Source organism: Macrobrachium rosenbergii, chromosome 43 (assembly GCF_040412425.1).
Source record: "Macrobrachium rosenbergii isolate ZJJX-2024 chromosome 43, ASM4041242v1, whole genome shotgun sequence".
NCBI classification, from domain to species: domain Eukaryota; kingdom Metazoa; phylum Arthropoda; class Malacostraca; order Decapoda; family Palaemonidae; genus Macrobrachium; species Macrobrachium rosenbergii.
Window position 1 is genome coordinate 41,149,125 of NC_089783.1, and position 26,902 is coordinate 41,176,026.

Sequence of the window (26,902 nt, forward strand, 5' to 3'; positions counted from 1 at the left end):
CACTACTGTCACTTTCAGGATTGTTTTCTCTCTCTTTGAGGTTTTGGACGTCCTTTTGATGCCAAACGATCGAAGTTTCCGGGTTCTTTCTTCCTCAGATTTTTGAATAATGTGCATAATATTTCTTCTTTACGTGAATTCACTACAATCATTTATGTTTTGTTCATTCCCCTTCGTCTCCTATTTTATTGTTTAAGATTGTGTTTCCCTTACTGAATTGAAGGATTGGATTGTGCTGTGCATGAGTGTGCATTACGCTTTATTTGTATTGGAAAATTGCATATTTTTTGTATTGGGAATATCGTCTCACTGATTGTCCTCTGCTACCCGAATGTGGGATATTGTTACGAATATGATTTTGGAACGCCACTTAAATGATATGAAGTAAATGAAATAAACGTACCCAAGCAATTCAGAAGTGACAAACATTCAACTTATTCCGGAATTTTCGTATATTATATTACACAGAACGTTAACCAATGTTAACCAGGTATGTATCTGAAGTAATCTATTTTTGCTCTAATTAATATTTTCTATTCTAGTTAGAATAACTTTACTTATACACACACGTTCTGTTGCAAAGCATGAAACATGTTTTGTTTTGACAAATAAAACAAAATCAATCATGTCTAAGTATTTTTGCAGTCTCTCAAGAATAAAGGCAAAATTTTTATTTTAAATTCCAGTTTCAACATAATTTGTGACTACGGACATGGTATGTGGCACAGAGCTCGTAACTGATGAGGCATTCGTAGGTTCAAATTAATAAAAGGAAAAACCTTATACTTACAATCTTTACATAGCATTCCTTATAATTTATATCTTTTTGTACTTTAATAAAGCCAAATACAAGACAGCGGCTCACAAAATGACAGGTCTTTGTAATTACTTTTTAATTTACGATTTGCTGTTGATTTCCCGATGCTCGAATGTTTTCAAATAACGAGAGAAAATCTTTCATATTTGTATTTGATTCTATTTCCATTTACCCCCGTAAACTAGGAGCGTTGGTAGGGATGGAGTTTCCCCATCTATAGCCTACAAAGCTTAGCTATACTAATAAATTAGTCTATGTACACGTTCACCGTTTCCCAGCCTCAATTCGCGTTATCTTTCATCCACGACAATTTTAAAGCCTTACCACTGAACGACCGTCCTTGCTCCTGCCGTGAAGTTTAAACATTTGAGTCCTACCACTCTTGCCCTATGTAGTCTAGTAAATTCTAGCTTCCATCTGAAACATATTTTCCATTTCGAAAATGTTTAAAGCTATCGTCTTCATCTCTTCTGAATAGGTTTTTCTAATCTTCTCAGGGTGTATTTCAGGTAGCAGAACCAGTAGTGTCCTGCATAGAGGCTCTCAACCACTGTTATCATAACTCACTCTCATTTTCTAAATACTGTACTACATGTGTAATACAAAACAATATCAAATAAAATTATGCAGTGATACAACCATGTTATGAGTACTTAGTGAGAAAACAGTCGTTTTCAAATAAACTGTTGACCTTTATTTGCTTTTTATAATAATTACACTAAATAAAATGAAAGAAGGGCTGCGTAATTACTGAACATCTTTTTAATATAGTGAGAAAAGACATTCCGCAATAAAATGCCAAGCTTACCTTGATTTACTTTTAATAATAATGATTGCAATAATGCAAATGAAAGAAAAGTTTGCGTTGTTTTTATGTGTAATTTTAACTTCTACTACATTCACAGCTTATATTTGCTAATTAGGATTTATTTACCCGGCTTTTTAATGATATTCATCCAAAAAAAATATGAGAAGAGAGAGAGAGAGAGAGAGAGAGAGAGAGAGAGAGAGAGAGAGAGAGAGAGAGAGAGAGAGAAGCAGAAAACCACAGGAAAATATTACTGGAATTCATATAACTTTTGCAATAAACGATGCTGACGACTTTACGTTCATTTTATGTTTGATGGAAAGACCACAAAACAAAGAGAATCGTGAATAAATACGCGAAGGAGCTGAGTTTTCTTATAATAGCGAGATCATTTATGCAAAACTTTTCCGTTTTGTGGCCAAAGCGAAATCAGATATTTCCCTTTTGCATTAGGGTTCCTTCTTAATACTATTTCGTTGTCTTTTCTCTCACGCAAAAAACACTTTACAGCTGTTTATTTATTTTGTGGGACATAATGGAATCTCCCCGTCTTCAAGACTTACAGAGAAAAAGTTCTTTTTTTATACTGGATATTCAAGTCAGTTGAGAAAAAAAATTCATGGTGTACGGTAAAGAAATAATACATCCGAACATTCCTATATACCATCTAGAATAAATGAAGAGTAATTTGTGAATCATTTGTAAAACCTTATACCAAGCTTTCAAATATTCCAATAACAATTCGAATCTGAGTGCGGTTTATACCTAATTAAATGTTTTGTAACACAGGCTCGAAAAAAGGTGCCTTTTCTATCCCAAATGGACACTTTGATCCAAATGGTCAGACCTAAGTGATAAAGTGAAACTGGTGCTTTACTATCTCTTTACCTCCCTCCATCAAATGCTGGTTAAAATCGTCAAGTCTGAGCATTTATGAAGTGATAAAGCAAATATGAGTGACTTCAGAATTACTAATGATACCGACCTTCGGCATAAACATCCTGAGGATGGTAGGTAAGTCTACATTATTCAAGACACCAGTCCCATGTCATTTTAGAAAGTGGTCTCATCTGCAGCAAAGGCTTTCAATTGGTGTACAAATCACTGTCTTATGCGCTTTACAGCTATCCTGTCATCATTCCAGATCAACACTTAGCTAATAAAAATTCAACATAAGGGCCATCGCTTACCTGTACATGTGTACTGCTGCTTGATTGACCATTCCAACGTATCTCTAGGACCGCATCACAATAGACTTCCAGAATACGACCTACTGTGAAGACTTGCTGTAAGGAACAAAAATACTTTTTTTTAACTACTTTTGTCAGCATAGAAGATATTCTCCTAGGATATTCATGCATACAAACATAAATATGTGAATTTAAATCAGTGATATATGTTAAAAGTTACATAATGTCTTAATGAAAATATTTGAGAACCCTCCCTACTTATAGTTGGCTTAATAATTTTGTTTAAACAGGGTGTTTACCTTATCAGTAAACATTAATTTTCATGACTTATCTAAGCTGCCTCAGTAAATAATTAACCTCATATTTAATCCGTACTTATACATTTCTAATGCTTCAAGCTGCATATTTTATTAAGTAGACGGTTTCATAATGAACTAATGTGAATAATGAAAGAAATACCTACTTATGCATATTTTACGATGAAATCTGTTCTCAAGAATATGGAGAAGAAATATTTATCTATAACGTAATTATTTATGCCTTGTTTCTGAATTAACATAGAGCACTTGTTTCTATATATAATATATAGATTAAAACATATATAACATGGAGAAATATATAGTATATATATATATATATATATATATATATATATATATATATGTAATATATGATATACATACATATTCTAATATATATATATATATATATATATATATATATATATATATATATATATATATATATATATATATATATATATATATATATTGCAACGGGATACCATTCCCAAGTCAATTTGCCTTTAAAGAACCTACAGTAAAGTCATTTATCTCGATGCTGACACTAACAATCGGTCATGGGGGAATTGGTTCTTCTCTAAAGCTCTTGTTACTATTCCCTCGGCAGCCTTTTATTCCATTCCCCGAACTTGTGAATGCGTTAAGCCCTTTTCCAGTCACTAAGCCGCCCTTGGAGACAATGCCCCGCACGTCCGATGGCCGCAGGCACTACTTAAGGCCGCAGGCACTACTTAAAGGTAACCCTGAAACAGTGCTGTGGGGGGCACTGAGCGACAGCAATCAGGGAAAACATAAAAGTGAAAGCCGAATGAATCACTTGGCACCCAGGCCAGCCATGAGATCACTGCGCCTGCCACGTGGTCAAAGAGCTACCTGTGAGGTCAGGGTGGCACACCAAAAAACCCATTTGTCCCACGACAGAAAATGCGCATACTTGGAGAACAGAAAGTTTAATCCTGCATGACCCACACTCGGGGGAGACACACACAGAAGATTGGCGATAACAGAGTCACTGCCCCTGACCTCCGCTCCCTCTAAGCTTGACCCACATGGCTGACTATCCAGTCCAGTACCCCTTCCAATGCCAGTCTCCCCCCTGCCCCCCACAATACTGGTACATCTACAAAGACTTATCTCTCCAGAATAAGGTAAAGCGCCAGGAATCTGAGGTTTAACAGTCATGTAGTTCTTTTTCTTTTTCTAAACGTTTTCCTTTTCCATCTGAGGACCCCTTTACCTGTCTTAACTCTCCCTATCTTCTGACTGTTTCATTGTAAATTATGTTCTTTTAGTTAACCCAAGAGCTTATCTCCAAAACCCCTTTCCAGTAAGGCCTTCAGCTTATTTTTCTCTTGTTATGTTCTGTTAGTCCAGGTAACTAGTCAGATCAGCATTCTCCTTGTGGTAAGTTTATTCTCCCCTAGACTTTGAACATAATATATATATATATATATATATATATATATATATATATATATATATATATATATATATATATATATATATTATAATATACACATATATGTTTATATATATGTATATATGCATATACATACATATATGTATATGTATGTATGTACATATATACATACATACATACATACATATATATATATATATATATATATATATAAATATATATATATATATACTGTATATATATATATATATATATATATATATATATATATATATATATATATATATGTGTGAGACATATATGTTTGTATGTATATATGTTTACATAACCAAGATTCTCATTGCATTAAAACATAACATTGGAAGACAAACACATCATCAACACGGCAGTAACACATGCAGACTGCTGCTTTGAAACCTTAAACGAAGCTTTTAGATCACCCAGTGAAGCGAATTCTCAAGCGTAGTGCATAAACGGAGAGCAAGGGAACCTAAATTAATACGAAGGTTGTCTGATAATCATCAGTGCCGGACTCATGTTCATATCAAGCATTTCAAGCTGTTTACACCTGGGCCTTCATTAGAGTTTATACATCAACAACTTTTCTTATTTATTAGCAAATATATCTGAAATTGTATTCTAGCATCCAATTAATTAAACAGTTGAGTATGATAGGAGCCAAGTTTCATTCAATGAAGTGGATAATGGTGGGAAGATAACTGAAGAGAATCCTCCTTATTCGTCCGAACTTTAAAGCTTGTTTGACATGTTGATGGTCGTTCTGTAAATTTTCCTGATTTGTGTTTTTTTCTGCTATTATAATAGTGAATAATGGTGTTCCAAGATGTTCCCTATTTTCCAGCAGTTTGGCTCGATTTTACCATTCCTAGTCTAATTTATCATTTATAGCGTAAGTCATTGTTAAAACTGCAAAATTTAACAGAAACCATCTTTCTGGTTAAGGTGTACTTAAGTAAATTTCTTTAATAGATCAGTCCTTCCCACAATGCCAGCCTTAATTGCTGGACACCCCGGCATTTTATACGCTATAAAAAAAAGAAAAAGAACGCAGCTGAATGTTCCCGTGACGTTGATAGAGATTGATGAACTAGCCTGTCAGTCAAGCAAGGATATTGGGATTAATGATCACAGGGAGAGACACCCAAGCTTAAAGTTTTCGTCAGAGGTAAGGTAAGAGATAAGTCCAAAGGGGAAAATATTTTTTAATCAATAACAGAGTAGTCAATAAAAGAAGATTGAAATCCAAGACTTAAGGCTAATTCTTACATTTATTCATAGTTATTAAAAGTATGCTTCTTTTATTCTTTATGTAATCCTACCTCTTCCAACAAAAACTACGATAAATTGTATACGTACATGAAAGGTATTTTTGAACATTGATAAGTTCGTAGTAAAGATAAACTTTATATAAGTGTCTTTAGCTATTGGCATGCTGCGAACTATTAGTGTTAATATTTAAGAGGACGCCTTGTGGGAAAGATAATGAGAAAACGATTTCATATTGTGGAAGCTGTTAGATATGGATTGTCACGACAATAGCTCGAAGATGCAGGATTTAAAAGCAAATATAATTTATGTTAGTCAGTTATTGCTGCATTATTAATCCTGTACTTACGTTTCTCTATCTGGTTCATGCTGCCAGAAAGGAAAGATGTCAGTTCTAATTCTCAGAACTTTTGGCCTGGTGCTTTCAACTTTCAATGAAGTGTTTAAAATTTACTTGAATCTAACTTTTTCTAACACATTAAACTCAACTTCCTAATCACGGATTACCATGAGGAACTCCACAAAGGAAGACCCTCTATAGACCAATTTTTCTTCTCACTCAAAGGCTAACCATTTTCCCAAAAGACTTAGGAGAGTCTTTTGTCACTTGTGTTTTGTTCTCTAGGGCATTCAGTTTTATTGGGAGAAGATTCTGTTAAATAAACTTCCATCTCTGAGCAAACCCATTTTCGGCTTTCTGTCAACCCTCTTTACCCATATTATTACTAATGGCCCAATACATTCTCCCTTTCCTTTTTCTTGTAGGATTTATGCACAGTGTTTTATTCTTTCCTTTATTGTTTTCTCCCCTTTTTCAATGAACATCTCGAAACCAATATATTTTTTTCTGCTCGTGCTTTTAACTATACGAGAAAGTTGTCTGGATTTCTTCTGACTACACCTTTCAATAATTGCCTACTGTATAGTCTTAGTGATGATGAAGGACGTTTCTCCTGTAAAAGTAAGCGTGCGCGGTATGCCCAGAGCACACTGTTCCTGTAGATTACTCAGGCTAGCGGGAACTCTTACTCTTAGAGCAACCCTGAAATTTATTGTCGAGATTCGATCCACATTTGAATACAACGAGTTGAAGGAAACTTGGTGTCTCAGACATCGTGGTTCAGTTCATGCCAGTGTCACATGAGCGCGTGGTAGAGAGAGTGCTTCAAGGCGGGACATTCTAGTATAGTATGAGAGAGAGAGAGAGAGAGAGAGAGAGAGAGAGAGAGAGAGAGAGAGAGAGAGAGAATTTCCATTCTATTAAAAATCAAGAGCTCAAAAATGCTCAGCTTAATAGAATAAAACGGATCAAACATCAAAGAAGACAGTGGGAAATGCGATGGTAATAGAGAGTATTGCGGTGATCTAGCACTTCGCCTAATCTTCAAACTATCTGTAGATTAACATTCTTCAACCAAATTCCAAGTGATATTACTCCAAATAATATAGCAAAAATACCAGTCTTATAATGTCGACCATAGCAATTCGAGAAACAATAAAATATATGAATTTAGAGGGGTTCTTTGCATGGCAACTGTCCCAATTTATCTATCCACTCCATAATTTCTTTTTTGCTGCTTTTTCATCTGTGTTGCGTTCTAATCCAAGAGGCTTCGAAGAACAACTCCCTTTTTATCAGCTAACACATTTAAAGATACGCGTTTGTACTTATCCTCTTAGCTACATTTCCGTTTCATGAAAAAAGGATAACGTATATTTCGTTACTTTCTAAAGCACAAGGGAAACATTTCTCCGTAAGTACTTCCTAGTCCGCGAGACTGAAGTGGGGTTTCAGTACTGAATGATTTCTTTGGTTCATATCAGGTGCGGTATAATTTAAACTTAGATATAAAAAAAATATATCCACAAAGATTAGTAGTACTGGCCTCAAATTATGACGTTGCCCTGCCTGGGATGGTTTAATTTGAAGCGACCATTCCCCAAGCTATGATTAGGACTCATTTCGTCTGATAGATCATCCAGAGAGAAATTGCCTCTAATGCAGTGACCCGAAAAGATTGCTTTTGCAATACTGACAAATGTTGGACATTTCAATTTGGAACGAAAATTCGGCGAGTTCTGTATTCTGCTTTGGTCAAATCAGCCGAGGAGGTAACAAGACTTTAATGAAAGTGGTAAACAAATTGCAGGAGGAAACTGAGTTGACTCTCAACTCATTTTATTGCTCATTTTATTGCTCCATGATTAAATTTCGTTTGATTTTTGCTTTTCACATTGAATATTACGAAGGTGAGGATGAATTGCGATCTAAAACATTTTCGTTAGCTATACCTGTTTTAACTCTTCAACTCAACATCGATATATTGAGAATGGATTATTCTTAATATTTCTTTCTGAATATTAGAATGTATCATAAATCTTACTTGTCAAAAAATCTTTAATTAATGAAGGATACTTGTCAGTTCTAACGATTAAACAACATAGAAATGTAAAAACATAAAAAATACTTTCTTCAACAGCAAGGTTTTCCTCACATATCAGAAATGCAAGCTTCCCGATTACGTGGTTGAATGAAATAATTGCAGTTTCTGAAGTGTCATTCATCATATTATACAATATCCGTTTACAATCCCGAACTAATCCCACCGACCAGCAACAACACGACAACAACGACAGAAAACTGCAGTCCATTTTTTTTTTTACTTGATGTCCTGAAACATATACAAAGGTATCTAGTAAAACCATAGTTCCTCTTCAGAAGCAACTTTCTCTTATTGGAACTTGAATATCAAATTTAGGCTAAAGGCCAAGGGATGGGACCTATTTTCAGCGTTGAAAATAATGTGGAAACATTTGTTAGGAGGGAGTGGAAAGGAAGAAGGAAGAAAAAGCCTATGAAAGGAGGTCGAGTCAGAGGAGTGAAAGCGGTTGCAGCTAGGGAAGCTACAAAGAACCATAAGTAATGCCTCATTGCACCGCACGAGGTGCACTGACAGCACTACTCCCCTTATGGAGAACTTTCTAGAATTCAACAACCATCTATAAAGACTTCCATCTACTAGCGTCATTTCACCTATAATGTACATCTCTTTCTATATATATTCCATAATACAAACTTATGTTTTACCAACAGTATAACTTCATTATTCTCATAATATTTTGTTTACATTATTTGAATGTAACTCATGATATTATATGTTCTAAAACATGACATGTATTTCGAATTTTCCCATAATCTTACATGCCATTTGAGTTAGACGTAAGGTACATTGGGGAGTCCATCCATGCAATACTTATATTGTTAATACAAACATAAAACAGGGTAGTCACTTCAACACCAAATGTCTGGGATCAATATGGAAAATATGTTTTGAAAAAGCCTTTTATGTACTGCGTAACATTTGTGTTATCCAATACATAACTCAAGATATACCAATATTATGCAAAATACCCTGATTCACCTTCCATGGATATTACAGCACCAATATAGGAAATTTCCAGGAAAAAATTAATCTTCATAACAATGTTATATGGATATCTCTGCACTCAAAATAGTAACCCCATCGAAAACATCTAGCTATATAAAAGTGTCACGCAACAAACCATAACTCACATGCCTTATCACTGTGGGATTAGCTCTATAATTGTGAATTGAAACATAAACTCCTTAAATTCTGTTTCTTGTTTTTGTTTGTGCACCTTTATGTCAAGAATTGTTTTTTATCCAGGTGTTCCTTTTCCGCCTTATATATATATATATATATATATATATATATATATATATATATATATATATATATATATATATATATATATATATATATATATACTTCTATACTCGCGCACGCACACACACACACACACATATATATATATATATACATATACATATATATATATATATATATATATATATATATATATATATATATATATATATATATATATATATATTTTCCACCCCACCCCCTTCACAAAGATGGAAGAGGAAGAATCTTCAAACCAAACCCTTGAAAGGATGGGGAAGGATGGACAGAATGTCTCGAGCTTCAGGAAGCAGAAAATCCCCACGAAATTCAGGACGACGAAATAGCTGTAGCCAAGGGAGTGGAAATTAGCTGCTATTATTATGAAAGCTCTGGCTTTTACTTCTTCTACTTATCGAGTTATTTATTACTGTTTCGTTGTTGAATGTACATCAAAATTTGGGTTAACCATCTGTGGGACAGCCTTCAGTTTTTAAGCATCAAATTCTTCCTTAAGTTATCAATCACCGTCCTTTCTTTCTCTCTCTCTCTCTCTCTCTCTCTCTCTCTCTCTCTCTCTCTCTCTCTCTCTCTCTCTCTACTTTTGCAGGAAATCCTGCAGGAAATGAGGCAAGGTTTTCTTTTTAGTATATATTCCTTAAGACGGAGATCTTTTCGTATCTGGGGAAATTACGCTTGACTGGTCTATTCTCTAGGGAGGATGAAGAGCCAGACCCTTCGGCAGGAGACAGCTGATAATCCCCTTGCCTCTGTCCCTGTCAGTCTCATTGCATGTGGAAAATGAATCATGTCGACAGGAACCAGAAAGTTATCTCCGGTAACTTGTCGGCGTCCATCGGTGTTGCCTCAAAATACTATTATTTATTTCAGCACACTTCTAAAGAAGTAAAAAATGCGCCGAAGTTTCTTCGACGCAATCGAATTTTTTGTACAGCCGCTACACCGTATAATCAAGGCCACCGAAAATAAATCTATCTTTCGGTGGTCTCGGTATGATGCTGTACGAACCGTGCCCCATGCAACTTTAACCACGGGCCAATAGTGGCCTATCCTATGTCGTTCCCAGAAGCGCGATTATGACTAAATTTAACCTTAAATAAAATAAAAACTACTGAGGCTAGAGGGCTGCAATTTGGTATGTTTGATGAACGGAGGGTGGATGACCAACATACCAATTTGCAGCCCTCTAGACTCAGTAGTTTTTAAGATCTGATGGCGGACAGAAAAAGTGCGGACAGAATAAAGTGTTGACGGACAGACAAAGCCGGCACAATAGTTTTCTTTTACAGAAAACTAAAAACTACCATTGCTATTTCAAAAAAATGCTCATAGTAGTATGAGTCAGAAAATGGAGAAACAAGTCCAGAATTACGCAACTGCGTCAATATCTCTTGAAAATAAAACTGCAAAATTCTCCTTTTCCGTCGTACATTTCTCGAAAGTTCTCTATAGAGCTTTATTTTTAGAATATATATTTGTACATTTATTAACATAAGATGTACCCTCTTTTAGCCTTTTATTAAATTCCAACTCCAGGGAACCTATACTCGATTTCACTCTTATTAACAATTTTGAAGCCCTCAACCTCATTAACCTTTTCTCTATCTAATGTTATTTAATGCTTCTGTGGAGACTCTGTCCTCATTACCTCTGCTTTCCATACACTTGTCTCTAGATTCGATATAATTGTTAAGAACTTCCGTAAATGAATTTTACAGTCACGGCAGGATTTTTTTTACGAATCAAAAGTTCTATAGGATAACGTGCCCGAATGTAATTCGATTTAGAAAGAAATTCCTTTGAAAAAGAATAAGCCTATGGCTCAGATACCTTATATATATATATCCAATAACCACAACAGAAGGCCGGCTCTCCTTTGCCAGATGGTTTCCTCATTATAAACGATATTCTCTCGATACCAAAGAGGGCCAAGATAAGTCTTCGTCATCCTAGAGGGCCAATAAAAGGACGTGAGAGGTTGATCTTATTTTCCCTCGGAACCAGAAAACTCTTTAAAGAAGTTTCCACCGTAATGGACACATTTCCATGAAAATAAGGGAAGGAGAAGACAAAGTGAATAGCCTATCTAAAGAAGGGAGATTTACTTCGAGTAAGGTAATCAGATACCATTAAAAAGTCGCCCAGGCTCTCTATGTGAGGGATATACAGTAGACCCAGGCATTTTCGAATTACCTGTTGAGAAGTCTGTTGGTTTAGTTAAGTCTTGATTAGATGTTCAAGGAGCATAAGATGCCTCATGTCGACCTCTGAGCTCTGTACAGTCAATAAATACCGAATTGCTTGATACGTTTCGTGTGTAATACCATGTATACGACACAAAAGCCGTACCCAGCGTTCTCATCAACAGAGAAACTTCATGCTCGGAATGTTGTGCCTGGACATTATGATAACTTTCTCTCTCTCTCTCTCTCTCTCTCTCTCTCTCTCTCTCTCTCTCTCTCTCTCTCTCTCTCTCTCTCTCTCTCTCTCTCGTGCTCAAATTACCAACGAATACCACAGGGATACAGTCATGTGTTAAATTATTTTCCATTAAATGCAAGCATTGTAGTTGATAAGGAATTTGTTTCAGACTACTTATATGAAATGTATATATATATATAAAAACCTAATATTCAGCTTTACGTCAATGAAAAAAATTTCATAAATCAGTGTATGGGTCAACTTTATCACTCAGTTCGACAGTTATATTACTACAGAGCAACTGAGGAACAGAATAATGATCAAGCACTGAAAGCAATCCACCATTTATAAGGGAAGCAAAACCGAGGTGTGATATTAAACTCCACCCCCCCCCCCGTTCTTTACTTTAATTGTGGCCGCGACAGTAACTGGGTGCATTCAGTTACCTCTCCAATGTGACATTACCCTGACAAGAGGGTCTTCTGATTCGCTACATTTGACTGATGTAAGCTGGATGATGATTTTAAAGAACCAATACTGTTAGATTTTGGAATGCACAGACATCTGCATCTTAGCATAGTACATGGTTGAGGTTGCAGACTACATCTCGAGTGCTCTGCTATTCTCTCTCTCTCTCTCTCTGCAGCAATAAATCCGTAAGAACTGTTTCAAGAGGAAGATATTGCGGTCTACATTATAGAGTTCTCTCTCGCTCTCTCTCTTATTTTTACCTAGTATATGTACACTGAATTTACTCATTAGCTTCCGAAGAGAGAAAGAGTTTTTTTGTGAAAATAATAGAATACTTGTGTTGCTATTCTGAATTGCTGATTTAAAGGACAAAATTATTTTAATGTTTTCTACCTAAATATCCCTTTGCATATTGGGGATAGATATTTGATACTGTTGTCAGTGACAGATCATAGTCATGTAAAAAAAATAACTATCAACGTTAAATAAAGAAATCTGAGGTGAAACGTTTTAATTAAGTGCTGTGATATTTTCTGAGGACTGACAATGGTATTCATCTAACAATTTCTACCTATTCTCACAAAAAGGCAGTGGCGATAAAACTTTAGCAAATATTTAATAAATTTTGAAATGTGTACACATGGTAAGAAATTGACAATCAGTATTACTTCGTTCAAACTCAATTAATCTGCAAAGTATCAGATTAGCCTTCAGCTATAAAAATTCGAGATTGATATATTGTTAAATTAACGTTTGACATATTACTTTTCAATAAAGAAAAGTGACATTCACTTTCCAAGAGGGTGCAGCTTCAGAAAAAGCAATGGCTTCCCTTTGTATTAGCTGCAAGGATATGAGCGGTCTTTAAAACTTCAGCATTAGAAGGAACAGCAGATGACAGTTATTTTACCAGCCAGGAATAGACAACCTTGATATATACAAAATCACAGTAAAAAAAATACATGTACTGTTCAAGAAAAAAATTCTTACGAAAATTTACCGAATCTGAATATTTCATAATATAGAACATTAAGTACAGGAAGAGTTCTTATATAATACCCTGGTTGCTTCTAGATTATCTTCATACAACTGTTTTTGTTTCTTTATGCATAATAATGTTCATTTATACTGTATAGAGCCTAGTTTAAAAATACAGGACTTTTAATGATCACAGATTAAACCTGATTTATTCTTTTGCTATTCTCTTTAAGACGGATCTGGCAAACCACTTGTGGTCTGCGTTTTTTCAAAATGAGAAATCTTACTGCAAAGAACTAGGAATACTTTATACTTAGGAATTCTAATTTAAGCAAATTAAAACACATACTGAGAAAAGTCTCCTGATAGAATTTTTTTATGTTCTTTCTCTCTGGAATTGGCGGGAACAGAATTATGATACTGTCAGTACATTGGCAATTTTAAATACAATGCATGTAATAGGAAGGCATAATAATTGCAAGAGGTTTTTCACTTTGGATATCTAATTCTCAATTTATAAATATAATACTGTCTGAGGCCCAAATAGTATGCTATAGCTGAGCAGAATTTAGCCTCCTTATTAACTTCAAGTTTTACGTCATAAATAACTCTTCAGGCAAAAAATGCCTTTTTCCTACGAATGATCAAATTCAAACGCTACCCTTTGAAATAAGTCAATTTGTTTTACAACAAACTTGAAGTAATAAATCCACATCCAAGAAACGCAATTTTGCAATAAAACTCATGTTTTGTGTATTAAATAATTATGTTATTTTCTTATCGGAAAAACACATAAATTGGGGGAAATATGCCAAAAGAGCGGAAATACAGATGAAAGAAATAATACATGAGTCATTGGTTAGAGATCAAATAAAAAAAAATGCAGGAATTCATACATTTAGAGAGACAGCAATATAAAAAGAAAACAATCGACAAATGATGAAATAGTTTCAGAGCGGACGCAACCAACCGCAGAAGTTATCGAGCAGTAAAAAGAGACAGTTTTTGCAATGAAAGACCCATTAAGACCGTGAAATATAAACACTGCCTCAGCTACTGGACCACTGTGGCGAGGATGTTAAAGAAGAAATAGTGTTGGAGTGAGAAAATAGTCACAGCAAATATTTCGACGCGAATTTGTGTTAATACTCAAGGGAACCATTTCAGAGATCGCATGGTGATAGATGGGATACGCGATTTTGCTGACATTGCAAAGATGGAAGTCTACGGGTTTACGTGAACTTAAATTCTCCATTTATTCACAAAATTCAAAGTTGAATGAAGGGCATATGAATAAATGTATAAGTCTAGTAAAAATATTAAACATCTGTGAATACGGGTAAAATTGTACATAATAGGTAAGACTGGAACCTTTACATCTGAATGAAAATTAACCCGCAAAGTCAATTCTTCATACAATTTCCTGTTCGTGATTTGGTCGGAATTTACTTCCTGACTTGATTACACCCTGGCCAAAACCTAATTGCTCTCTCTCTCTCTCTCTCTCTCTCTCTCTCTCTCTCTCTCTTCGTCTTATTTAGTTCTTCAAATGTTGCCATCATTTTGTCGTTTTCTTCCCAACATTTTTCCTGATATAGGATCTAGAGAAATGACCAATATGAGTAACTTTGTTTCGCTCTTTGAATGATTTTCGCACTAATTATCATTATCTTTAGATGTCGTTTCATCTCGCACATTTGAACATTTATCATATGTTTTAGTAATTCCACGAATTTCTTTAAACAAGTTGTGGAATGTTCACTGACATTGTCAATAAAATATTACAATGTAAAGAGATTCTCTCTCTCTCTCTCTCTCTCTCTCTCTCTCTCTCTCTCTCTCTCTCTCAACCTAGTTCAGAATTGCATAATCTGTAAGAGGAGACGTCAGCCAGAGCGCTCATAATTCAGCTAATTTATACTTCCTTGATTACTACCATTTTGTCATCCTGAATGTCAAGGAGATTTTCTGCCTCATGGAGCTCGAGATATTTCGTCTCTCCTTCCCCATCTCTTCAAAGGCTTGGCATGAGATTTTTTTTCCCACTTCTGTGATAATTTAATTTACCCTGTTTATAAGTGTATGTATGTACCTAGGTATGTATGCATGCTTGTAATATTATACATATATATATATATATATATATATATATATATATATATATATATATATATATATATATATATATATATGCGTGTGTGTGTACATACATACATACATACATACATACATACATACATATAAATAAATATATATATATATATATATATATATATATGTGTGTGTACATACATACATACATACATACATACATACATATAAATAAATATATATATATATATATATATATATATATATATATATATATATATATATATATATATATATATATATATATATATATATAATATGTGTGTGAGTGTGTTTGTGTTTCAGAATGCCTACATGTCTGCAGTAACAAGCAAGTGGATACCCGATAAACAAGGGACTATTGATAAGCACCTCATATTTATAGGGTTTTTAACATAAACTAGAGAGAACTATTAAAGAATTTCAAAACTCCAAGTAAAAGGGGAAATATAATCAATCTCCAGAAACGATAAGCACGAAGTAAAAATCAGTCACCAAATGAACATGCAAATGGAATACTGACGAAAGGTTTGCCAGAATCTGAGACTAATTTACAAATTCCACTTAACATTCAGAGCGAAATCTACTTTTAGTCTGGTGAATTTTCATCGCCATGGCAGTAAAAGTTTTCTTTTTCACTTTACGAGACTTTTCTTTAATTTTTCGCGAGCGTCGTCACTCTTTAGAAAAAGGTCGGTGCCTTTCAAAGGTTAATAAATTCAATCCACACTTTTTCTAAAAGATATTACCAGAATGCTAAAGATATAAACAAAATTTCAAAAGGTCAATCTTTGCTGCTTTCATTTTGTTGCAGAATTCCTGGAGGTTAAAAAGAAGACCTGAATAAAACAGTTGGAGAGACAAAAATATTCCCAATTTGGTATGACAAAAGTTAAGGAACGTATGAAGGACATTTATTCATATTTGTCATTGTTGCTATAGTGCCGCCTCATTCAAAATTGACACATCTTTTAAATTCGGTGTTCATCATCGCTCAATATATGCACAGAATTTCTGGTTACCACTGAATGGTGAATAATAATCATATTTATTTCATCTTAATCACGGTAACCTTAATTTACATATCAAAATATTTGTTCTTTATTGAGTTAACAGTTTCTGAAATAACTTCTTTTCATAACACGGTTTAGTTTAAAATACACATAAACCTAATTTGCTTTAAATACGTGAAAAAATAATTGAGAGTTAAAACATAAAGCTTAAAAAATCTCAAACTAGAAAAGAGATAGTAATATGTACTACAGAGCATGAATACATATTCATCCACATACAACTGCAAAATATGAGGCACAGAGTAATGAGTAAAAAGCTCTCCTTATTAATAAATGAATTTAAAAACCCAAATAGTCAAATCCTTATCAGTTTATGGCTCCGCAGTCTTTGTGAAATAAAATACACGAATGAAAAAAAATCTGTGAAATCAAATGGGAAAGATAAGGGATTTCATACCTATAAAAAATTCTCGAAAAATGTTTTAGACCTTAAAAAGGATATCATTAGAGAATGAAGTCAAAATACACATGTATAATCATTCCACTTATATATTTTTAATGTATTACGTAATAAACAAAAATTAACTGAATTAGCCGCTTCTGAAATTAATTCTTTTCATAACACGATTTAATTTATATAACATATAAACAATTTTTTCCAATAAATGAAAAAATAACTGAATGTTGAAAGCATAAAGGTTAAATAATATCAGAAAATATAAAAGCGTTTTGAGCTGAATGGATTGTAAGATGCATTAGAGAGCATAAATACATATAACAAACAAAAAAGTAAAAAAGAAAACGACGAGATTTTCGCATTATTTGTTTTCTTCCCTCCGGGGGTAGGAGCCAACATGGAGAGAAGCCAACATAAAAAAAAAAAAGCCCTACTGAAATGTGGACTGTTTTTAATTTCAAGACTTAAAAAAGCGGGAATCTTCCAAGGTCAACAGCCCATGACTATCTTTCACCGCAAAGTGTTGAAGTTTATAGAAAGTTGAGCGCCCTCTTCATGCAATAAGCCTCCTGATGAGGCAGCAGTTCTCATAGGAGCCACACTCAACAGCACGCGCGCCGCTCCTTGGATTCTTTCGCCAGATGCTGTTCGCAAAGGCATTGCTGTTGTTGTCTTTGTTCTTGCTGCTTCCTTAACCGCATAAAAAAAAAATCGACATGATCGTAATCTTAAACCAAATTTCTGTCTTTTTCTCTAAAGTAATTCAATGTATTTTTTATAATATTCCTTTTTTCCCGTAATTTTTTTACATTTTAAATGCAGATTTTTAACTTGTATTTCAGTAAGGAAAGTGAAATTTGCAAACAAGACCTGGTGGTACTCCTTCTGTTACGTGGTCTTTCTTGCTTGGGTACGAACCAGTTGAGAACTTCATATCAAATGAATTAGAAACTATGACTGAATGGAATGAGAATTAAAATATCTATTAAAAAATAATTTGCCTTTCGACAGAAGTAAAAGAATGAAACCCTCAGTCAACCTGCTTAAAAACAGGAAGGACTTTCTAAGCTTCCTATTTGCTAGTAGGCTGATTCGAGTGAACTTTTTTCGTTTTTAGTTTTCTGTAAAAGAAAACTATTGTGTCGCATTTGTCTGTCCGTTCGCACTTTTTTCTGTCCGCCCTTAGATCTTAAAAACTATTGTGGCTAGAGGGCTGCAAATTGACATGTTGATCATCCACCCTCCAGTCATCAAACATACCAAAGTGCAGCCCTCTAGCCTTAGTAGTTTTTATTTGATTTCAGGTTAATCGTGCTTCTGTCAACGATGTATGATTGACTTCCACCGGGCCGTGGTTAAAGGTTCGTGGGCCGCGGCTCATACAGCATTATACCGAGACCACCGAAAGATAGATTTTTTTTTGTGGTGGCCTTGATTATAGGCTGTAGCGGCTGTACAGAAAACTTGATTGCGTCGAAGAAACTTCGGAGCATTTTTACCTGTTTTTATTGCTATCGACACGGCAACTAACTTTAATATTCAAATTTTCATTCCATGCAGCCTAGGATCCAATCCCATTTGTATTGAAATTATCAACTGGCTCTTGCCTAAGCAAGAAAAACCACAAACAAGAAGGAATACCATCATATGTTTTTTACGAATTTAGTTGTCCTGACTCGAAAGCAAGTTATAAGTCTGCATTTAAAATGAAAATATTACAGAAAGAAAAGTGTTTAAAAACACCTTGAAGTACTTTAGGGAATAAGACAGAAATTTGATTATGATGATGATCATGATGTTTAATTATTTTAATCCTTTTAGGAAGCAACAACAGCAACGACAATAGTGTTGAATATCACCTTAAAAGAAGTTCTGAAAGGACATATTTCATGAATCGTGGCCGACACACTGAGATGCTTGTTAAGATCAATAAATCCTAAAAAAAAATGTATATGGAGAGATAAATCTCGCTTGGATGTTTCAGTATGTGGTTACTGAGTGATGATTTTAATGATGAAATTAACGAATGTTCATCCACCAAATATAACTCTCTTGTGGATGAATCTTCACTAGATACGTTAACAATGCTTTCTCTCTCTCTCTCTCTCTCTCTCTCTCTCTCTCTCTCTCTCTCTCTCTCTCTCTCTCTCTCTCTCTCTCTGAGATATATGGTCAGCAAAAAGTATAACCTTTTTGATATCTGATAGAACAGAATACAGAATTTAGGACATTGGCCAACCGCTGGGACCTATGATGTTATTCAGTGCTGAGAGGGAAATCGACAGTAAGGTCTGAAAGGTGAAACAGGAGGAAAACCTCACAGTTGCACTATGAAACAATAGTTAGGGGAGGGTGGAAAGTCAGATGGTAGGAAGAGAATACGAACGGAGGTACAGTAAAAGGAATGAAAGAGGTTGCAGCTAAGGGCCGAAGGGACTCTGCAAAGACCCTCAATAATGCCTACAGTGTTTTGATGTCTAATTACAATTCAAACAGAGGTTTTACATAGCATGCTGTTAATTAATGCCAATGGCTAGGCAATATCACAAGCTGGCTTTCGACTAAGAAATTCCAGTTGTGAAGTTTGAAATGGAAAAGTTCATGTTCTGTTAAACGAGGGACCAATATCACCAACTCGACGCTAATGAAAGCGAACCCATATTAGGGATTCTATAGAGCAGAAACCCCGCTGGGAGTATGACGTTAAGAAGTCATTCAGAACCGACTTCTAAGGCTTAAGTTAAAAGGCCCTCCAGCGTAAAGCTGTCTAATTAGAAATACTCACGTCATAGTTTGTTTAATAAATGGAGTTTCGTGTGACATTAAATGAATGGTAGTGGTCTAGATCCCGTAATGGTCTCAGTTTGAATATAATTTAATGTATAGTAGATGAGTCTGTGTTATATGTATACTAATCAACTCCTTGCTTAACCTTGCGCCAGAGTCAAACAAGAAAGTGTCTCAAGCAAGAAATCTAGAAAAATGTATCTTCCAAGAAAAGCAATGGCTAACCTTAACATAACGAACAGTAAATAGAACCATTGAATTTGCAAATTGATAGAAAAAGTAAAGACAGACCGACAGACACAGAAACAAGTACGAAGACTTCAACAGAGGTTCAAAATCTTCATCATTTCATTTGTGGACAAGTATATTAGACTCAACTAGGATTTGCCTCGTTCATAGAACCCCTAATAGCTTTTGTTAGTGTACTTAATAACTGCTCGAATCAGGGTAATTAACGGAGAGTCATTTAATTATCTAAGAGAGGTGTAGAGTGAGGATTAGCTTCCAGCCCTGTAGATTATGTAGGTGAAATTGATGCCAGTGGAAAGCTACGAGTGTTCACCCACGTAATGCTGACATGAATATTTAAGAAAAAAGAACGTCTTGAATTCTCTAGGCCACATCACACTGCAAAAGATACGCGTAAAAGACTTGTGTAAAACATGGGAAAGAGACATGGAGTGTTTACGGAAGCCAAATTTACATTTTATGAAGGACTTGTTCACCCAATTACCCGTTATGGGGATGGAGTGTGCAAGGTAAAAATAAATAAGGGTTGAGACTGCATAGACGAAGTGATTTCACATTATATGTGACAAAAGAAGATACAAAGCTGTACAATTATTAGCGTAGGTGTAATGACACCTCCGCTTATTTTAAGATGGTTCCTTCAAAAAAAGTGTACAATTCGGAAGTACTACGAAGAAGGAGAATAGGAAGACCAAAGAAGTGCTAGATAGGCTTGGAAGCAAAAGAGTACGAAAGATCGAGGGGAATGGCATATTTTATTCAAGGCCATGTCAGCTGGGTAAAGTGACCTCGCTCTGATAATCCGAATGCAAGTTCGAATTCTGCTACGGACGTTAGAATTTATTCATAGTCTTCCATTTGTCTAAGGCTTTGTGAATGTTGGGTGATGGAAGGGTAAAACAAGTGAGGTGCAGAATAAGTGAAGAAAGGAAATTAGTTGTACATATGTCAGGATTGGGAATAGACTTAAAACGTTCATGAGGAGCAAAATGGAATTAAAGTATGAATACTGAATGCAAATTACAAAACGAAAAAGGTTAAAGTTGTTGGAGTAAGAAGAATCGATAAAATAAAAAATGGGGATGCACGTACAAGTGGAATTAAGGCTAATGTAGGTGAAAGGATGAATTAGACTGCTAAATTTAAGTCTTTCAAAAGAAGAGGACTAACGAACTAGAATGGGTTGGATAAAAATACAGTTGAAGCATGGGTGAGTTCAGTACACTAATGTTGAATATTTTTTGTTGGTGTGAGACGCTATAAATACTGAGGAGAGATAATTCTGTCTTTTTTTTTTATTCATCTATCTCCGACGCTGTCTTCACAAAATTTTTCTGTTTTCTTACACAGATGTGAGGACGCAAGGATCTCTTGCAGAAAACTCGATATTCGAACATTGCCTTCTTTTCAAATAAAGAACAGATTCTCTTCCAATTTCAATATCCCCTCAATATCCTGTGGGAAAATCCTCACGACAACTTTTTCAGATTGATATTGTAAAAGACCCTGATTGGGTGGATTGAGTTCATATAAGCTCGCCCACGGAATCAAGATGTTAGTGTGATTGCTGATGCAATTCCACGGTTAGGAAACTTCCTTGTTTCATGGTGAAGGAAGGTAAGTCGGAGTGGTTTACTTAGATAGCTATACATTATTCAGCTGATTGATGGGTATCACACTTAATAAGAAATCTTTTTTTTTTTTTACAATCTCCTATGGCTTTGATTTCGTTTATGAATATTGTATCAAGGAAAACTTGTCTCATAATCTTTTGAACCAGTAAAGTGTAACTCTTGGTTAGAATTGTATAATTCAGCGGACTTTTTGAGAATGCGTTATTTTTTCAGACAACTGTTTCAGAGGACTAGGAATGATGAATAAAAGTAATATCAAACAATACTTATCTTACTAGATTACTATTTGCATATAACGCTACATGAGCTCATTAGAAATTTGTCCTAGGTTTTACGAAACTAACAAATCGCATATTTTCTATTTCTTGACGGTAATTTTGCACGTCAGAAAAAATAACTTTTCTCTAATTCCTCTCTGTGCCCGTTGTACCGCTGCCAGTATCTTGCATGTTCGTAAAATACACTTGTATCATTCAAGTTTAATCCAAACTTAAATGAATGGTCCGTTAATTGTCAAACTGTTCCAACACCAAAAATATATTTACGTTCAATATGTATTCATTTAATTCTCATGCTTCTGTTATAGCCCACCCGTGCGATAATTTTTATTCTTAAACAAATGGTTGTGTTTTATAAATATGAGCAATAATTTTCCACTCCGCTATAATATGAATATCTTAATAGATTCGATTTCCTAGACACATGAAAACATTAAATTGGCAGCTGAAACTCATTTTCTCATGATACATGATAAACAATTTTAGTGAGGGTGATTTTTTTATGTATATCATGAATAACATTCTCCCCGCCCTCTCTCTCTCTCTCCCTCTCTCTCTCTCTCTCTCTCTCTCTCTCTCTCTCTCTCTCTCTCTCACACACACACAAACCCACACACACACACACACACATTAATCCTTCTTAATTACGTTATATAAAAATATATATATTTTCTAAAATGCAATTAAAATTTAATAGTAATGTAAGGCGCCGTCCACTTGACTTCTATAACCAAGTTCGGGGGTGGATTTCAGGGCTAAGAAATTCATCCTTTCTGATTTAATAACGGTATCAGGAATATTATCGAAAGTGGATGGGATCTATTATTAATCGTTAAATAATATGAACAAATACTTGGTACTCTTATGTAGATTAAAACGAGTAATGTTTTCTTCCTTACCCAAATATTGGAATCAAATCACCATGTATTTTACTTGTAATTCTCTCTCTCTCTCTCTCTCTCTCTCTCTCTCTCTCTCTCTCTCTCTCTCTCTCTCTCTCTCTCTCTCTCACACACACACACACAAACACACATACACACATTCAAAAGCATTCTTACATATTCTGTACTTGAAAATTCTATTCTGAATTCCCATTTAACTCCTTGTCTTTAAAACGTTTTTGAGTCTTACGTTACACGATGAAATCACTGTATCAGGATATATTGGAGAAATAATAATAATAATAATAATAATAATAATAATAATAATAATAATAATAATAATAATAATAATAATAATAATAATAATAATAATACATCCCGTTATAAGATAGAAAATGAGGTCAATAAAAAAACCCTAAACGAGATTGTATGGATTATTATAAAGTTTACTTCAAAAATCACAAAGTATTAAATTCTTAGTAGCTTGATATAGTTTAGTCTGGTCATCACTCTCCAAAATTTCTAATATAGTTTGTGAGGTTATATTCAGTCATTTAATATTCTCCTTATATGGGGCTCACTCCTCTATAGATTATTTGCAGATGATTTAAGCTTCTTATGTCTTATGAATTCTTTTTCCTCCAAGCCACCATTTTTAGTTTTCTGCAAAAGAAAACTATTGAGATGGCTTTGTCTGTCCGCCCGCACTTTTTCTATCTACCCTCGGATCATCCACCCTCCAATCATCAAACATACCAAATTGCAGCCCTCTAGCCTTAGTAGCGTTTATTTTATTTAAGGTTAAAGTTAGCCATGATCATGCGTCTGGCACCACAACAACACTGGTCACCATGGCCGGCTGAGAGTTTCATACAGCATTATACGCTGTACAGAAAACTCAACTGCGCCGAAGAAACTCCGGCGCATTTTTTACTTGTTTTCACTGACCCTAATTCTTTTATGGTTATGTATTATTTGTCTTCTGAAACACAGGTATGGTGATAGATGAACATAAAATACTTTGGAAGGATAAAGAAGGACTGGTAATTGAAATAGAAATACTGAAGCCGTAATTATCGTCATGGAATGAATTGAAGATTGAACCTTAATAATAAAGATATAAGGATTTGGTAAGTGAACGTAAAATTAGGACAATGTAATAAATGGGACGGAGTTGAATTCTAAACGATTTCATATTATCAAGAAGTAATCCACGTCATCCATCCCCTGTCTCCTTTAGATTTCAATTGCAAGTCCTTATTTTAACTGCTCATGAGTTTCCATTTGTGTCAGTTTTTTCCCCTCCAAGATGTATTATAACTTTTCTTGTTTCCTCTTCAGTACATTTTCAAAATTGTTGAATGAAAAGGATATGAAGTCTTCAATGTCTCAAGTCACTTTAGCCTATATTTGCCTAATTTTATACGTAAATAACGCCTTTTTTTTATAGAAGCTACATGTTATTTTATATACATAATAATCAAAAGAAATATTATTCTTTATCTATTCGTATATGGAATACTGCCAACATATAAGCCATACAGCAACTATTGAATATGGGGTAATTCGTTTAATGAATAGCACCCCCTTTACTCTTACCTGTATTATCTTTCTTTAAGGTAGAAATGGGGATTACTATTTTCTTTGTACTTCAATATCAAGATATTTGTAATATTTCTTGTTTATATATGTATATATATATATATATATATATATATATATATATATATATATATATATATATATATATATATATATATATATATACATGTATATATATACACACACATATATGTACACACACACACACACATATATATATATATATATATATATATATATATATATATATATATATATATATATATATATATATATATATATATATATATATATATATATATATATATATATTGAGGAGGAAACAAGTTATATATATATATATATATATATATATATATATATATATATATATATATATATATATATATATATATATATATATATATATATATATAAATATATATATATATATATATATATATATATATATATATACATATATATATTTATTTATAAGCATATATATACATATCTTTTATGTGTGTTTATGTTTGTGCGTGGCTGTTCAGTAACAAACCTTGGAGACCTTCCGTACAACTCGTTACAGCAAGGAAACCATCTCTGACCCCTTAATAAATATTGCGAGAGACTCCACTTTCATTTTCTCCTCTTCTCGTCCCCTCTTCATTTTCCCAAGCGTACCTTACAGTCAGACTTCCTTCCCCTCTTCTCTTTCCCCTCGAAGTAAAGAGGACAAAACCAACCCAGAGTTTCTTGCAGGGCAAATATGAGTCTATGGTTCTTTGTTGTCAGATATTCGAATTCTCCATGTCAGTGTGGAAGGTTTTTACTGTTTATTAATTTTGCTAGTATTTTCGGATTGATTTTACCCAAATAATGGAATAAAATTTGATGTTTTGTCAGTATGAGAAGAATGGTAATGCATTTTTTTTCAATAAACAATAAAATCTTGACAATCATTTGAACGATGTATAAAGAGAATGGGAATGCATAAAATGATAAGTAATCCATGAAATAGAATTTTTATTTAATTGCTGATCCCCCAAAAAATAAAGTTTATAAAATAAATATTTTTTCCTACTCGATTATCTTAACGGCATCTCGTTTATCCCTGCGCCCTCATTCCGTGGAAGAAATTGTACTGATTAGATTAATTCATGGGTGAAATAAATTTTCGTTACTGAGAAGAGGCAGTTTACAAAAGAATTATCTTTTCTTCAAGTTGGAAAATGAATATCATTTTCTTATCATACAACATCAAGGCAAATATATAAATATAAAACGGAAATAAAATTAATAATACAAGGACCTCGTAAGTCAACGGCTATGCAATAACGAATGTCATATTACCGATTTAGTATTCTGTGGATATAAAAAAAATAGTGCTACTATCTGTGGATAACAAACAAAATATTCCTATTGTAAAATAAAATGAGAGAGAGAGAGAGAGAGAGAGAGAGAGAGAGAGAGAGAGAGAGAGAGAGAGAGAGAGAGAGAGAGAGAGAGAAATATAGGACTAAAACAAAATCCAACGTATAAAGTATTTGCAGTTTGGAATTCTTAGAATAGTAAAGAGAATTAAGACCATATGAACACCTGCAGGCTGTTTTTGTCCAAGAGCCTGGTTGGCATCAGGCTGACTTAATCTTTACCAAGAAACCGCCGACCAAAGTTTGAATCCAGATTCACCCTTGAGGGAAAATCCTATTTATAAAGAGCTGATCTTCTCGATTATAGGAAGCTTAAGGCTGGGATATCCTTTCATCCAACCACGGTGTTATTTGAATGTAATATTCAAGGATTATTTAGAATGTATGTATGCAGTTTTTACAGATGGGTGTTCATATGCATTTTAAATTTGGAAAATGATGTCAAATGTATATAAATAATTAATTTTTTCAAAAGAACGCGTGACAAAAACGCGCTTTATTACAACAGCTTTAAGAAAATCTAATGAACGCAATATATAGTAGACTTATTTCCTAGTTGCTGAAGTATTTTGCATAAGATCTTTTTTTACAATATCCCATATGGCAAGTAAGAAAAATTAATCGTGAATGAGAACGCGTCGAAACATGTTTTTTTTTTTTTTGGCAAATTCATCCGGATCCACATAAAACTTTAATATTTCTTATCTTTCTCTTCCCAGTTGGTCTTTGTACTGTCATCATCTACACCTAATCCGGCAAAGATGGAAAAATCGTAACTGTTGTCAAAGATTTTTACGTAAAGAAAGCGTTGCATTTATTTAATGATACAAATAATTATGAAAAACTGACCGAAGACCCAAGCCATGAAGGTTGAGAAACTGATACTGATAAATCAGAAACTTTCCAGTCCACAAACTTCCCGGGACCGAAAAAGACTGGATCCCATGACGCCCAGTATGTTTAACAAGAGTTCTTTCTTCTGTCTTCCCTTTGAGGGTGCATTCTCCATCATTGACTTGGACAGTTCTAAATTGTAT

At 34.1% G+C, this 26,902-nt stretch overlaps 1 long non-coding RNA gene across 2 annotated transcripts in view; it reads right to left on the reverse strand.

Annotated features, from left to right (window-relative positions):
• Positions 1–26,902, reverse strand: part of LOC136828808 (uncharacterized) — an 855,933-nt gene that overhangs the window by 396,520 nt on the left and 432,511 nt on the right. For both annotated transcript variants that reach the window (XR_010850235.1, XR_010850234.1), the window contains exon 10: positions 2,816–2,911. This is a non-coding gene — a long non-coding RNA (uncharacterized lncRNA). The remainder of the gene's footprint in view (positions 1–2,815; positions 2,912–26,902) is intronic.